The sequence below is a fragment of the Tachypleus tridentatus genome, chromosome 12 (genome assembly GCF_004210375.1).
Source record: "Tachypleus tridentatus isolate NWPU-2018 chromosome 12, ASM421037v1, whole genome shotgun sequence".
In the NCBI taxonomy this organism is placed as follows: Eukaryota; Metazoa; Arthropoda; class Merostomata; order Xiphosura; family Limulidae; genus Tachypleus; species Tachypleus tridentatus.
This window is the reverse complement of record NC_134836.1, coordinates 59,846,778-59,860,729: the sequence shown is the minus strand read 5'-3', so window position 1 is coordinate 59,860,729 and position 13,952 is coordinate 59,846,778. Positions and strand designations below refer to the sequence as shown.

At 34.0% G+C, this 13,952-nt stretch overlaps 1 pseudogene across 1 annotated transcript in view; it reads right to left on the bottom strand.

Annotated features, from left to right (window-relative positions):
- The window catches only part of LOC143235631 (hemicentin-2-like), a 133,220-nt pseudogene that overhangs the window by 61,257 nt on the left and 58,011 nt on the right, over positions 1 to 13,952 (bottom strand). The window lies entirely within an intron of this gene.

Sequence of the window (13,952 nt, the reverse complement as noted above, 5' to 3'; positions counted from 1 at the left end):
AATATCTGTACAGTAAAATCTATATCGTAATATTAACCAACCTAAATTTCGTTAAAAAACTGTGAAGAAGCCAGTTTGTACAAAAAATATGCAAAAAAAGGACAATCTCTCGAAAAAATGCGTTTGGGTGAGTTGTTTCGTATGTTTGTATTGAATAGATTCTCGAGCATACGTGCTTTCCTAACATCACAAACACATGGTTTGTACGCCCCTTCTTTATGGTCTGGAGGTGTAAAACAAAGAATATTTTACGCGTTTCTCAGAAGCGTACATGTTTTAGCCTGAGAACATCGATCAGACTTGTACCCGTTAAGTCCAGGGAAGTCCTTCAATCAAAAATATATCCGATTAAGATACTTCCTTATGATGTCGTTTGTGTATTGGAACACATTAGTCTCTCTTCAATTCGAGAATTCAATCGTAGTTTTCGATTCTTAAAAAGCTCGTGTTGACTTGTTTTTTCACTTATATTTTTACAATTTGCAAATTCGCTAAAGTTAAACATTTCTTAAAATAATTAAGTTAATTTGTGTTAAAAAACAAACTATAAGTCGAAATGTTTGTTACCTGAACAATCAAAATAATAAAATAGCAGAAAGGAAAGTCTATTTAACATCCCACCTCGGCCACACAACGCAAACATCTAAACATTTGTTTATTTTTTTGAATTTCATACAAGCGCTGCTCGAGGGCTATCTGTGCTAGCCGTCCCTAATTTAGCAGTGCAAGACGAGAGGGAAGGCAGCTAGTCATCACCACCCACCGCCAACTCTTGGGCTACTCTTTTACCAACGAATAGTGGGATTGCCCGTTACAATATAACGCCCCCACGGCTTAAAGGGCGAGCATGTTTGGTGCGACCAGGATTCGAACCCGCGACCCTCGGATTATGAGTCGAACGCCTTAACATCTAGAAATACAGTCGCCCATTTTAATCCAATTAAATGTGGTTGCAAATAATCACTGTCTAGTTGTTTTTTTTATTTGTTGAGGCCCGGCATGGCCAGGTGGGTTACGGAATTCGACTAGTAATCTGAGGGTCGCGCATTTGAATCCCCATCACATCAAACATGCTCGCCCTTTCAGCCGTGAGGGTGTTATAATATTACGATCAATCCCACTATTCCTTTGTAACAGAGAAACCCAAGAATTTGGCGGTAGGTGGTAATAATTAGCTGCCTTTCCTTTAATCGTACACTGCTAAATTAGGAACGGCTAGCGCAGATAGCCCTCGAGTAGCTTTGCGCGAAATTCAAAAAACAAATTTATTTATACGATCTTTTAATTTTGATGAAAATATTTCTTTTCTTACAGCAAAGCCACATCGGGCTATCTTCTAAGTCCATCGATGGAATCGAACCCCTCATTTTAACGTTGTAAATTCGTAGATTTTCCGCTGTACTAGCGAGAGTTTTAATGAAAATAAAATGTGTTTTTAATACAAATAATAGTTATAAGGATCTGGTAGGTTTTCGTCAAAGTGATATACGTGTGCACAGGTTTCAATCAATTACACAACAACTGATGTAATGGATCTAACAAACGTAGCAGTTATTAACCTTCATTTTCAAATAAGGTCTTCCAATTATAAATTATAACTGTAATTATAAATGTAATTACTGATAAGTGAATCTACAGTTTTTACTTCGATCAGTTTAGACCTGCAAAAATTAGTTTATTATCATTATCATAAAATTCTCAACCAATTAACAGAAAGTTTTAGAGAGGTTTCTTTTCCTGGTATATTGTGAATGATATTATGGTTGCTTTATAAAACAAAAGAAATAATTACATGTTTTCATATAATTAGAAAGTTCTAATGTTGTGTGAATTATATCAGTAGTAACATTGGCATATAAAAAATGACGCCTCTTAAAGTTCTTATATTTTGTTGTTTTATCACTTTACAGTCTAACAATAAAGAAACACGCCCTCTGTCGTCGTAGCTGTGGTGCGATTGTTGTTTGCTGAAATTTATAATATAATACAAAAAGTACGTTTTAATAATGCAAATACTTGTGAGAATATTATTCACTTTAGTTGAGCATATGATAAGTTTATATATTATCTTGCTACATTTCTCAATAATTAATTCGTTTCTTTTGTAATAGTGTTGCAAACGAAAATGAACTTCAACATCTTTGGTTATTCGACACGATAAGCTATAAACACCCTCGATTTTTAGACGATATAGTTTATTTACATATAGTGGTTAAATATTACATGATAGCAGGTTATATAATAAAGTGTAAGATACACAATTCTTTCATGATACGTTACAGCTCTTATGTTCATAAACTTCCTCACGAAATGAGTTCGAATCCCTGTCATACCAAACCTGCTCGTCCTTTCAGCCATGGGGTGTTATTATGTGAAGGTCAATCCTACTATTCGTTGGTAAAAGAGTGGCCCAACAGTTGGCGATGAAGGTGATGACTAAGCGCCTTTCCTCTTAGTTTTTCACTGCTAAATTAGGGACAGCTAACATAGATAGCCCTCATGTAGCTTTGCACGAAATTGAAACCAAGGAAATCATACTTGAACATTTAGTGTCTTTACAATTCCATAATCTATATTCCAAAAAGTAATGTGTATTACAAGTTATTACATTCAGTGGACATATTGTTCATACTCTAGGTTACTTTACGTTTTGTACACTATTGCAAGTATTTTTCTGTATATTGTTTACATTGTTCTGTATTATCGTTTGTTCCTAATACTTATAAATATTGTATATTCTTCACATGACTAAAGCTTTCCTCATGGTGAGAGAATTGCAATAACTTTGTTACACATACACAAATATAAAACAGGATTAGCACATGTAAACGTTAGAATGTTAGCATCATCAGCGAGATACAGCGTTTCATAACGCATCTTTGCAGCGCCATCTTTATTTTTATCTCTGCTTATATTGCACTTGTGCAAAAGTTACACTGACTGTTTAATAAATTTATAACATACTCTCGTAATCATGAGAAAAAACGCCTTGTAAAAACAATTCGTGCAAGGATCGCCAAGTATAAAGAAGTAGGACGTCAGTAGAGCGACTGTCAAACTCCAGTATTTGGTCTGACAAGTTGTTCATACTAACCCTGAAGAAGCTACAAAGGCTAAACGCTGGTTGAAATAATAAAAAAGCTTATTCTGGACTGTCAATGTTTTTACCAAAATTTGTAAATCTTTCCAGACAAGAGTCGCCCAAAAGTTGGCAGTAGCAAGTTGACCTCTGTTTATTCCACCATATTAAAATTATAACACAGCTAGCCCTAATGGAGCTTTGTGCGAAATACAATAAACAAATTCCAAATAATTATGTTTCGTGAAACAGTTTTAGTTATGAATAAGGTTATTTAATAACATGGCACTATTTAATGCGGATGTACACCTTGTCGCATATAAAGGCTCATTTAGAACATGATAGTCACAATAAACTTGGTGAATGGGAGTGGTGGGGAGCTATACTAGTTTATTTAAATAATTGGATAGGACTATTCATATTAGTACAATTCCTTTACTCGGCTATCAGTTAGTGCCTTTCTACCATAATGTGGGCTAGAATAATATTTTCTTATTTTCTTATTTTCTCTTATTCTTATTTATATTTTTTCAATTATTTTTCTTCTTTACTTTGGAGAGCAGTCACTTTTCCACTACTGTTTACAGGCAGTAAAGAGTAATATAGATGTGGGACGTTGTGGGCTTGATCTCTAATTTCAATTTCTATATCCATTTCTACTCTTTTATTTCTTATTCGAGATTGTAGATTGAAGGTTAAGACTGATAGACGGTGTATCCTCACCGCAATGTGGGTCCTTCTGCAGCAGTCACCTCCAAAACCTAGGGTACATTTTATATCTTGTACCCTGGGATCTTTTCAGTTAGCGCAGCGTTTTTGTTTAATTTATTTGTTTGACTTGTTTTTTTAAGTTGTATAAATATATACACACATATGAGCATGTATAATTTTATGATCATTTCATTTGACAAGTAAATATAATGTGAAGAGACGACATTGTTACTTGTTAACATACTATGACATACTATATTCAGTACTTTTGCTGGTGTTTTGCAAATTTCATAAACTTACGCTAGTCGTTCAGCTTAAGCAATGATTGTTCTATGAGGTTATACTCACCTGGTCATGTTTCTCTTTGAATCATTTCTGAAGCGAACCTCCAGTAGCACAGCAGCATGTCTGCGGACTCATCCCGTTAGAAACTAGGTTTCGATAATGTGGTGGGCAGAGCACAGATAGGATTTTGTACAAGTTTTTACTTATCTCTAAAACAATCAGTCAATCCATTTTGAAATGAAGTTATGCTATTTTTTATGTGTGTGGAAGTTATGAAAATGTTTGTTTGTTTTTGAATTTCGCGCAAAGCTACTCAAGGGCTATCTGCGCTAGCCGTCCCTAATTTAGCAGAGTAAGACTAGAGGGAAGGCAGCTAGTCATCACCAACAACTACTGCCAACTGTTGAGCTACTCTTTTACCAACAAATAGTGGAATTGACAGTCACATTATAACGCCTCCACGGCTAAAAGGACGAGCATATTTAGTATGACGGGATTAAGTTACAAAAATAAAGACGTGTTAGAGTTGACATAACTGAACGGTATATTATAGTTGACATAACTGAGGGGTATATTATAGTTCACATAACTGAGGGGTATATTAAAATTGACATAACTGAGGGTATAGTTGACAGTTGAGGGGGTATATTATAGTTGACATAACTGAGGGGTATATTATAGTTGACATAACTGAAGGGTATATTATAGTTCACATAACTGAGGGGTATATTAAAATTGACATAACTGAGGGGTATATTACAGTTGACATGACTGAAGGGTATATTAATGTGACATAACTGAGGGGTATATAATGTTGACATAACTGAGGGTATATTAATGTTGACATAACTGGGGTATATTAATGTTGACATTAACTGAGGGTATATTACTGTTGACATAACTGGGGTATATTAATGTTGACATAACTGAGGGGTATATTGACATAACTGAAGGGTATATTATAGTTGACATAACTGAGGGAATTATATTACAGTTGACACATGACTGAAGGGTATATTATGTTGACATAACTGAGGGGTATATTATAGTTGTTATAACTGAGGGGCATATTAATGTTGACATAACTGAGGGTATATTAATGTTGACATAACTAGAGGTATATATGTTGACATAACTGAGGTATATATTAATGTTGACATAACTGAGGGGTATATTAATGTTGACATAACTGAGGGTATATTAATGTTGACATAACTGAGGGGTATATTATAGTTGTTATAACTGAGGGGTATATTAATGTTGACATAACTGAGGGGTATATTAATGTTGACATAACTGAGGAGTATATTAATGTTGACATAACTGAGGGGTATATTAATGACATAATTGAGGGGTATATTAATGTTGACATAACTGAGGGGTATATTAATGTTGATATAACTGAGGGTATATTAATGTTGACATAACTGAGGGTATATTAATGTTGATATAACTGAGGGGTATATTAATGTTGACATAACTGAGGGGTATATTAATGTTGACATAACTGAGGGGTATATTAATGTTGACATAACTGAGGGGTACATTAATGTTGACGTAACTGAGGGTATATATTATAGTTATTATAACTAGGGGTATATTAATGTTGACATAACTGAGGGTATATTAATGTTGACATAACTGGGGGTACATTAATGTTGACGTAACTGAGGGGTATATTATAGTTGTTATAACCGAGGGGTATATTAATGTTGACATAACTGAGTATATTAATGTTGAAATAACTGAGGGTATATTAATGCTGACATAACTAGGGGGGTACATTAATGTTGACATAACTGAGGGGTATATTAATGTTGACATAACTGAGGGTATATTAATGTTGACATAACTGAGGGTATATTAATGTTGACATAACTGAGGGGTACATATTCTTCTTTAACATACACAAGGTTGATTATTGAAGCTGTTAACCTGGGAGCTGAGGGACACTTTAGTTTGGTATCAGAGTTATTACAATTCTTTCTGTATACTCTGTCTCTCGTCTAGCACGTGGAAGATATACAGCGGATACTGAATCCGGCCGGATAAGTTCAGACTTTGCTGCTGTCCGTCATCGTTCTCTGTGGTACGTTTTTCTAACTAACCGTATCATAGATATAGTTAACAATTTCGTCTTGGACATCAATGTACCTGAGAACCGCAAAATAAGTTAATACACTCATGACATCACTAATGGATTTATTTTGTACATTTTAGTTTGGACCTGTTTTTGGCAGTTTGTCCTACTAGCTTTGAGCGCATTACTAAAATAGGAGTATATCCCATCCTTTTGTTCTAAAAGCAAAAAAAACAAAAAAACACTTATAACGGAATATGCTTTCTATTGACTGTCTTCTGTCTACCCAGTAACTGAAAATTAAAGATGGCTATATCTTAATAGAAACGTCTCTAACCCGGAACTTTAACACACTTTTGTTGTTGTTGTTTTTGAATTTAACGCAAAGCTACTCGAGGGCTATCTGCGCTAGCCGTCCCTAATTTAGAAGTGTAAGATTGTAGGAAGGCAGCTAGTCATCACCACCCACCGCCAACTATTGGATCACTATTTTACCAACGAATAACGCATCTACGGCTGAAAAGGCGAGCATGTTTGGTGCGACGGGATGCGAACCCGCGACCCTCAGATCACGAGTCGCACGCCTTAACCCACCTAGCCATGCCGGGCCTTAACACACTTAAAGGTAAGAATCTGAGGGTATATTTCTGGTTATCTTAGAAGTTCTAAATAAGGTAAATAACATTCATTTCGTAATAAGTTTTACTGGGATTAAGTGCTTGGATTAAGAGATGCAGATGAATAATTGTAAATTAACTGAAAGAAAGTGGAATTCCTTTCCTATCTTGGATATGTAGTGGAGTTTCTTTTGCAAGATGTCTACATGACATCGCGTAATGACATAGTAACGAGAATTGAACGATTAATTGATAGATTTGCATTTGATGTGTTGTTGTGATTATGATAGTTGGTATCAGAGTATTGGTTTTGTGTGATTCAATAGGTGTTTGAAGTTATAGAAGTTGTCAGACAAGTTCCTAGGAAACTGATGGTTGTTTTTGACGGATAGTGGTAAATACAGCTGTGATTGTAATCTTGCTTTCTGAAAATTAAGATTTAGTTTTGTTTTTCATATCCACAATTGTTTGTATGTAAAAACTTCTCGAACATACCAGTGACTGAGGGTTTGATAAGTCAAATTAAGTGCAGTAAGAAAGTTGTAATCCTACGAGCGTGAGAAACTGGAATGTCTTGTATAAATCAGGACACAGTGTGTGTCATTTTACTAGTTGTTGTTTTTTCTTTATGCGATATAATACATTATAAACACCTTTCCTTCCCCAGATAACACTGTGAGCAGAGAAGCATATGTATTCATACTCATCGGAACTATAATGGTGAAAGTAATTTTATTGTCATCCTTGGCACTTTTGCTATATTAGTGTCGGGGTATATTAGCGTGTTTTATAGCTGACAACATGAAATTTGATCTGCATGGATAATTATGGACTATAACAGTAAGGGCCGTCTCTGCTTATTTATGTCCGTGATTACTTTTAGTTCCATTACATCATTTGAGTTAAAGTAATCTTTCTTTCTGGATGGTGCCTGAAGGCTGCATGTTTATTTTAGCAAATATGAAATATAAAGTGACACAGAAATTATTTGTTATGGGTATTAGGGTGATGAACTGAGTTATCTACTAAGAGTATGCGTTGGTTAATATATTTCATTGATATGCATACCTATATATATGAATATTATTACACGCATGTATAATATTACAATATATGGTGGTCCAGGATATTTATTAAACAGTGTAAAAGTCATAATGATTACCTTACACTACACCGAAAGAGAGAAATGTGATAACAGTAAACATGTTTTGTTTGGTCCCAAACTGGAATATTCGTGAGTGTAATTTTAGCCAGGAGAGAAAAACTTTTATTTGTAATATACTCCATTTATTTTATTAGTATTGAAGAAATAATATATTCAGCATAAATTTATTAACTTTTAAGAAATTATCCTAATTAAATTTCGTTTGGCGTCACATGATATTAGCTGAAGCAATCACCATAAATGATCATGCTTGAGCGTTTGTATGGATTGTATGAGATGATGACAAGAAACTGTTCATCTAAATTCCGTGGCGTTACCATAAATAAAGCTATTAACAGTCTTATAACCTGATCGGTTATATTACTCATCACAATCTCAGTGTACCTACCCTCAAATATAATCGAGCTACATGTGCTCACGGTTACTGGCATGATAGATGAACAAAGAAAACTTTAACCCTTCCATGTTATTAGCCGTCCGCTAGTACAGCGGTATGTCAACTGATTTACAACGCTAAAATCTGGGGTTCGATTCCCCTCCGTGGGCTCAGTAGATAGCCCGATGTGGCTTTGCTATAAGAAAACATACACACGCCCCGTGTTATTACTGAGGGCCGTACGAGATACCATACCAAGTTTGTTAAAGATTGGTCAAATATTGCGCGACCAGTTAGCGGATAAACATAAACATACAAGAGATTATGATTTAATACATATTTACAATGTCATCCGCTAACTGGAAGTCTATGGTGATGAAAAATAACAGAGTCACGTAACTAATGATTATTACTGTTGATTTAATGCATACTCTTTACAATATTTTGAAGCAAAGTTTCTGGCATATATAAATCCAGATACAACTATATGATTAAACTATTAACCGATTTATTAGGAAAAGTTTTATATTAATTCTCTGAACATGGTAGTCAAAGAAAAATATTATAATAGAATAGCATTAGTAGCCCCTTAATTCAACAAACTATTCATTAAACAAAGAATTTTAATAGGTTTTTGTTCCTGGGCTTTGAACATAATAAGAAACTAACGTTTCAGTCATTTTTTATCGCAGAGAATCTGAAAATACAAGAATGGCATTTCTCTTTTATCCCAATTTTTTTTTATATTTATATGTAGGTGATTAATGGTAGTTCGTTGTGCAACAGTTCTGTAGAAAAGGAATTGTATTAAACCTATCAGTCAGCACGTAAACTTTAGATAAAGTTCAGTCTAGCTTCATTTCCACGTTAATTTGTTTCGGAGAACGGGATTCACTTTCTACCTGTAGTAATGATGCATGTACACGCACGATTGCTTGACTCGTCTATCATCAGCAGTAAGAAGAAAAAAAATATTATTGATTCTTAGTAAAAACTTACACTTTCTTGCGTGTAGGTCAAAGATGACAAAACTCCTGAATAAATTCTTATGAATATCTTCCAGGCAGATTTTTGCAAAATTAAGATTTAACCTGGAATCTAGTGAGATTTCTCTTTACTTCATTTTAAACGTAGTGAAAGATAGTCTCATAGAAATAAATTATTCGATACACAGAATTTGAACATTAAACACTTTTAACATTTCAACTACAATATTGTTAAACTTTAAAATATATATAAATATTTCAATAAATTTTCACAGATAAAAAAACAACTTTACTTTTGTGTAATATAAATTCTTTATGTATAACCTGTGGTTAATATAAATTTTAATGTATAACCTGTGGTTAATACAAATTTTAATGTATAACCTGTGGTTAATACAAATTTTAATGTATAACCTGTGGTTAATATAAATTCTTAATATATAACCTGTGGTTAATGTAAATTCTTAATGTATAACCTGTGGTTAATATAAAAATTCGTGTAAAATTCATCGAAAGTAAATTAAACGCATACAACGGATCACCAAGACTATCTCGTTCGTAAAGCCTACCCGATATTACTATCGTATTAAAACACGCGTTATAAAAATATTGCCTGAAACGTTACTCGTGTGTTGAGTTGGAACTTTCCTTAAATGTAAACTTAAACCGCTTTTAAAACGTTCTCTGCTCGGTTGAAGACAAAACTGAAGTGTTTTTATTAATCTAAAAAATTACCTTCTTGTCGGTTGTTTGTAGGCCTAGCATGGCCAGGTATTTAGGGTGCTCGACCTCGCAATTTGAAAGTAGCGATTTCGTATTTCCAAACGTGCTCGCCCTTTCAACCGTGGAGGCGTTATAATGTGACAGACGATACAAATAATCGTTGTTAAAGAATATTCCAAGAGTTGGTGGTGGGTGATGACTACCTTCCTTCTAGTCTTACACTACTAAATTAGGGACGGTTAGCGCAGATAGCCTTCGTGAGGCTTTGCGCGAAATTAAAAACAAAACAAAACTGTTGTTTGATTTTGGTATTGAGCAGCTAGTAATGAGTTGTCAATAATTTATTATATATTATATTATATATACCATAAAATATTAATCTGGTAATATTATTTCCATTGAATTGAGAAACTCGGAAAGTAAAACTTTCTATTATAGTTTATAGTAAATACAATAATATTAACGGCCAGAACAAAGCAATGCAGAGACCTAACACAAGTATTAACATTATAAAACCCTAAAGCAAGCTGCTGAACCACAATCAGTTGAGAACTGGTTTGGTTTTTGGTATTTCGCACAAAGCTACTCGAGGGCTATCTGTGCTAGCCGTCCCTAATTTAGCAGTGTAAGACTAGAGGGAAGGCAGCTAGTCATCACCACCCACCGCCAACCCTTGGGCTACTCTTTTACCAACGAAAGGTGTGATTTACCGTAACATTATAACGCCCCCACGGCTGGGAGGGCGAGCATGTTTAGCGCGAGGCGGGCGCGAACTCGCGACCCTCGGATTTCGAGTCGCGCGCCTTACGCGCTTGGCCATGCCGGGCCATTGAAAAGTGACAAACATGTTTGTGTTATATTAGACGAAACGACTCAATAACTAATTATGACACTTTATAACTTATCACCTAGAATTTCATTTACTTTTCCAATCGTACCTCGCTGGAACAGCGATAAGTCTACGGATTTACAACGCTAAAATCAGGGGTTCGATTCCTCGGTAGACCCAGCAGATAGCCCGATGTGTCTTTGCTATAAGAAAACACATATTTTTTTAGTTTGAAAACAAAACAACGAAAGTTTTGAGTATACCTATCAAAGTTGTAACATCAAAGATATTTCATGAAGCAATTGACGTAACTAATACATTTTAACATAATCCTACGTAATAACGGTGTGTGTGTTTTCATGTAACAACGCCAAGTCGAACTACCTGTTGTGTCCACCGAGGAGTCGAACGTCTGATTTTAGCGTTGTAAGTCCGTAAACCTACAGCTGTTCCAGCGGGTTACAAGTTATAATGGTAATATTATTGCTATGTGACACTTTATAACTTGTATCTGCTCATTTTCACCATTTACGGAATTAAATATTTACAACGGTTTTCATTTTTAATCTAAGCCATACTTTACCTTAGTGCAGTTTTGGCCCCTTTACAGATACTAGCCCTAAATGCCAAGAATTTCCTAATATTATTTGTTTAGTAATACTGGATCTAGTCCTAAGACTTCAGTCAAGGAGAAGTCAGCTGACAGGCGAAACCCTTAAATGTTTTCAGAATTACCAAACAATTAAATTCGTTTTTTGTTCTTGTGAAAAAAAAAAAGAAATTGTGAAATTGCTTCATATTTTATTACTAAACAAAGATATACAAACGTAATTTTAATATTCCTTTTAAAAAACCCATTAACTACACTGTATTACCGTGTATTGTTTTAATATGTTTAGTCTGCACAGAAAACTAGGGAGAATTATATTAAAGTCTGTTTTAAACAAAAGTAAGTTTACAGAATTACATTTTTTATGCAATTGTCTGTAATAGCTTTTTATTTTCAACAGAATTTAAGTTATAACTTAATCGAATATTTGGTTAAAATGGTGATATGTCGAACGTGTGATATCGTTTCAATAAAATGTACATCAATATACTAAATACATATATACAACATAACCAGAGTGAACCATGCCAACATAACCAGAGTGAACCATGCCAACATAACCAGAGTGAACCATGCCAACATGACCAGAGTGAACCATGTCAACATGACCAGAGTGAACCATGCCAACATGACCAGAGTGAACCATGCCAACATAACCAACCATGTCAACATAACCAGAGTGAACCATGTCAACATGACCAGAGTGAACCATGCCAACATGACCAGAGTGAACCATGCCAACATAACCAGAGTGAACCATGTCAACATAGCCAGAGTGAACCATGCCTTTTTAGTAAAATATTGATGTTTACATCAAGATTTCTCATTTAAATTGTCAGGAAGGTAATGTTAACTCTAACAAAAATGTATTCACAAAACGATTTATTTCATAATTATTTTTTACAGCAAAGTTTAACTGAATGATATTCAATAAATATTATGTCATAGTGTGCAGAGAGTTTCTTAATGTATTATACTTTCAGTAGTGGTAAACAAAATATCAACCCAAACCAGCCATTTTAGATGTATATTTTATCTACAAGTGGACTTTCTCGTCATCACTGAGTGGTAATAATTAACTCAACACTCTATGGACGCCGGCCTGCCATGAACAGGTGTTATCTCAGGGTCGCCCGTTCGAATCCCAGTCACACCAAACATGCTTACCCTTTTTGCTGTGGGGACGTTATACTGTGACGGTCAACCCAACTATTCGATGGTAAAAGAGTAGTCCATAGTTGGCGGTGGGTGGTGATGACTAACTGCCTTTCCCTCCAGTCTTACACTGCTAAATTAGGGACGGCTAGCGCAGATAGCTCTCGTGTAGCTTTACATGAAAATTCAAAACAAACAAACAGATGCTCTTTGGACCTTTAATAATTGTTTAGCAATTATTAAGATATGTATATATAACCTTACTTTTTTATATAGAGTACTCGCTGTTTTCATTCTTCCACGAGATACACTTGCATACGTGTCAAAAACGTGATAAATATTAAATGTAAAACAAAAAACAACACCATTGGTGTCTCCTAACCATGGAAACAATATTAAAACTTTTCAAACATCATTTATAAATTGATAAATAAAAATGTATACACACGAACAGACTTATGTTGTACATATAGGTTATAGTGGTTATTTAAAATTTGTAACTATATGATTGTAAACAACTTGTTTTTAAAGCTGTACAATGAAGTTTCAAACATGTCAGTATCTACTTAGCTATATGATTGTAAACATGTTAGTATCTACTTGACTATATGATTGTAAACATGTTAGTATCTACTTAACTATATGATTGTAAACATGTTAGTATCTACTTAACTATATGATTGTAAACATGTCAGTATCTACTTGACTATATGATTGTAAACATGTCAGTATCTACTTGACTATATGCTTGTAAACATGTTAGTATCTACTTGACTATATGATTGTAAACATGTCAGTATCTACTTCACTATATGATTGTAAACATGTCAGTATCTACTTAACTATATGATTGTATACATGTTAGTATCTACTTAACTATATGATTGTAAACATGTTAGTATCTACTTAACTATATGATTGTAAACATGTTAGTATCTACTTAACTATATGATTTTAAACATGTTAGTATCTACTTGACTATATTATTGTAAACATGTTACTATCTACTTGACTATATTATTGTAAACATGTTAGTATCCACTTAACTATATGATTGTAAACATGTTAGTATCTACTTAACTATATGATTGTAAACATGTCAGTATCTACTTAACTATATGATTGTAAACATGTCAGTATCTACTTAACTATATGATTGTAAACATGTTAGTATCTACTTAACTATATGATTGTAAACATGTCAGTATCTACTTAACTATATGATTGTATACATGTTAGTATCTACTTAACTATATGATTGTAAACATGTTAGTATCTACTTAACTATATGATTGTAAACATGTTAGTATCTACTTAACTATATGATTTTAAACAT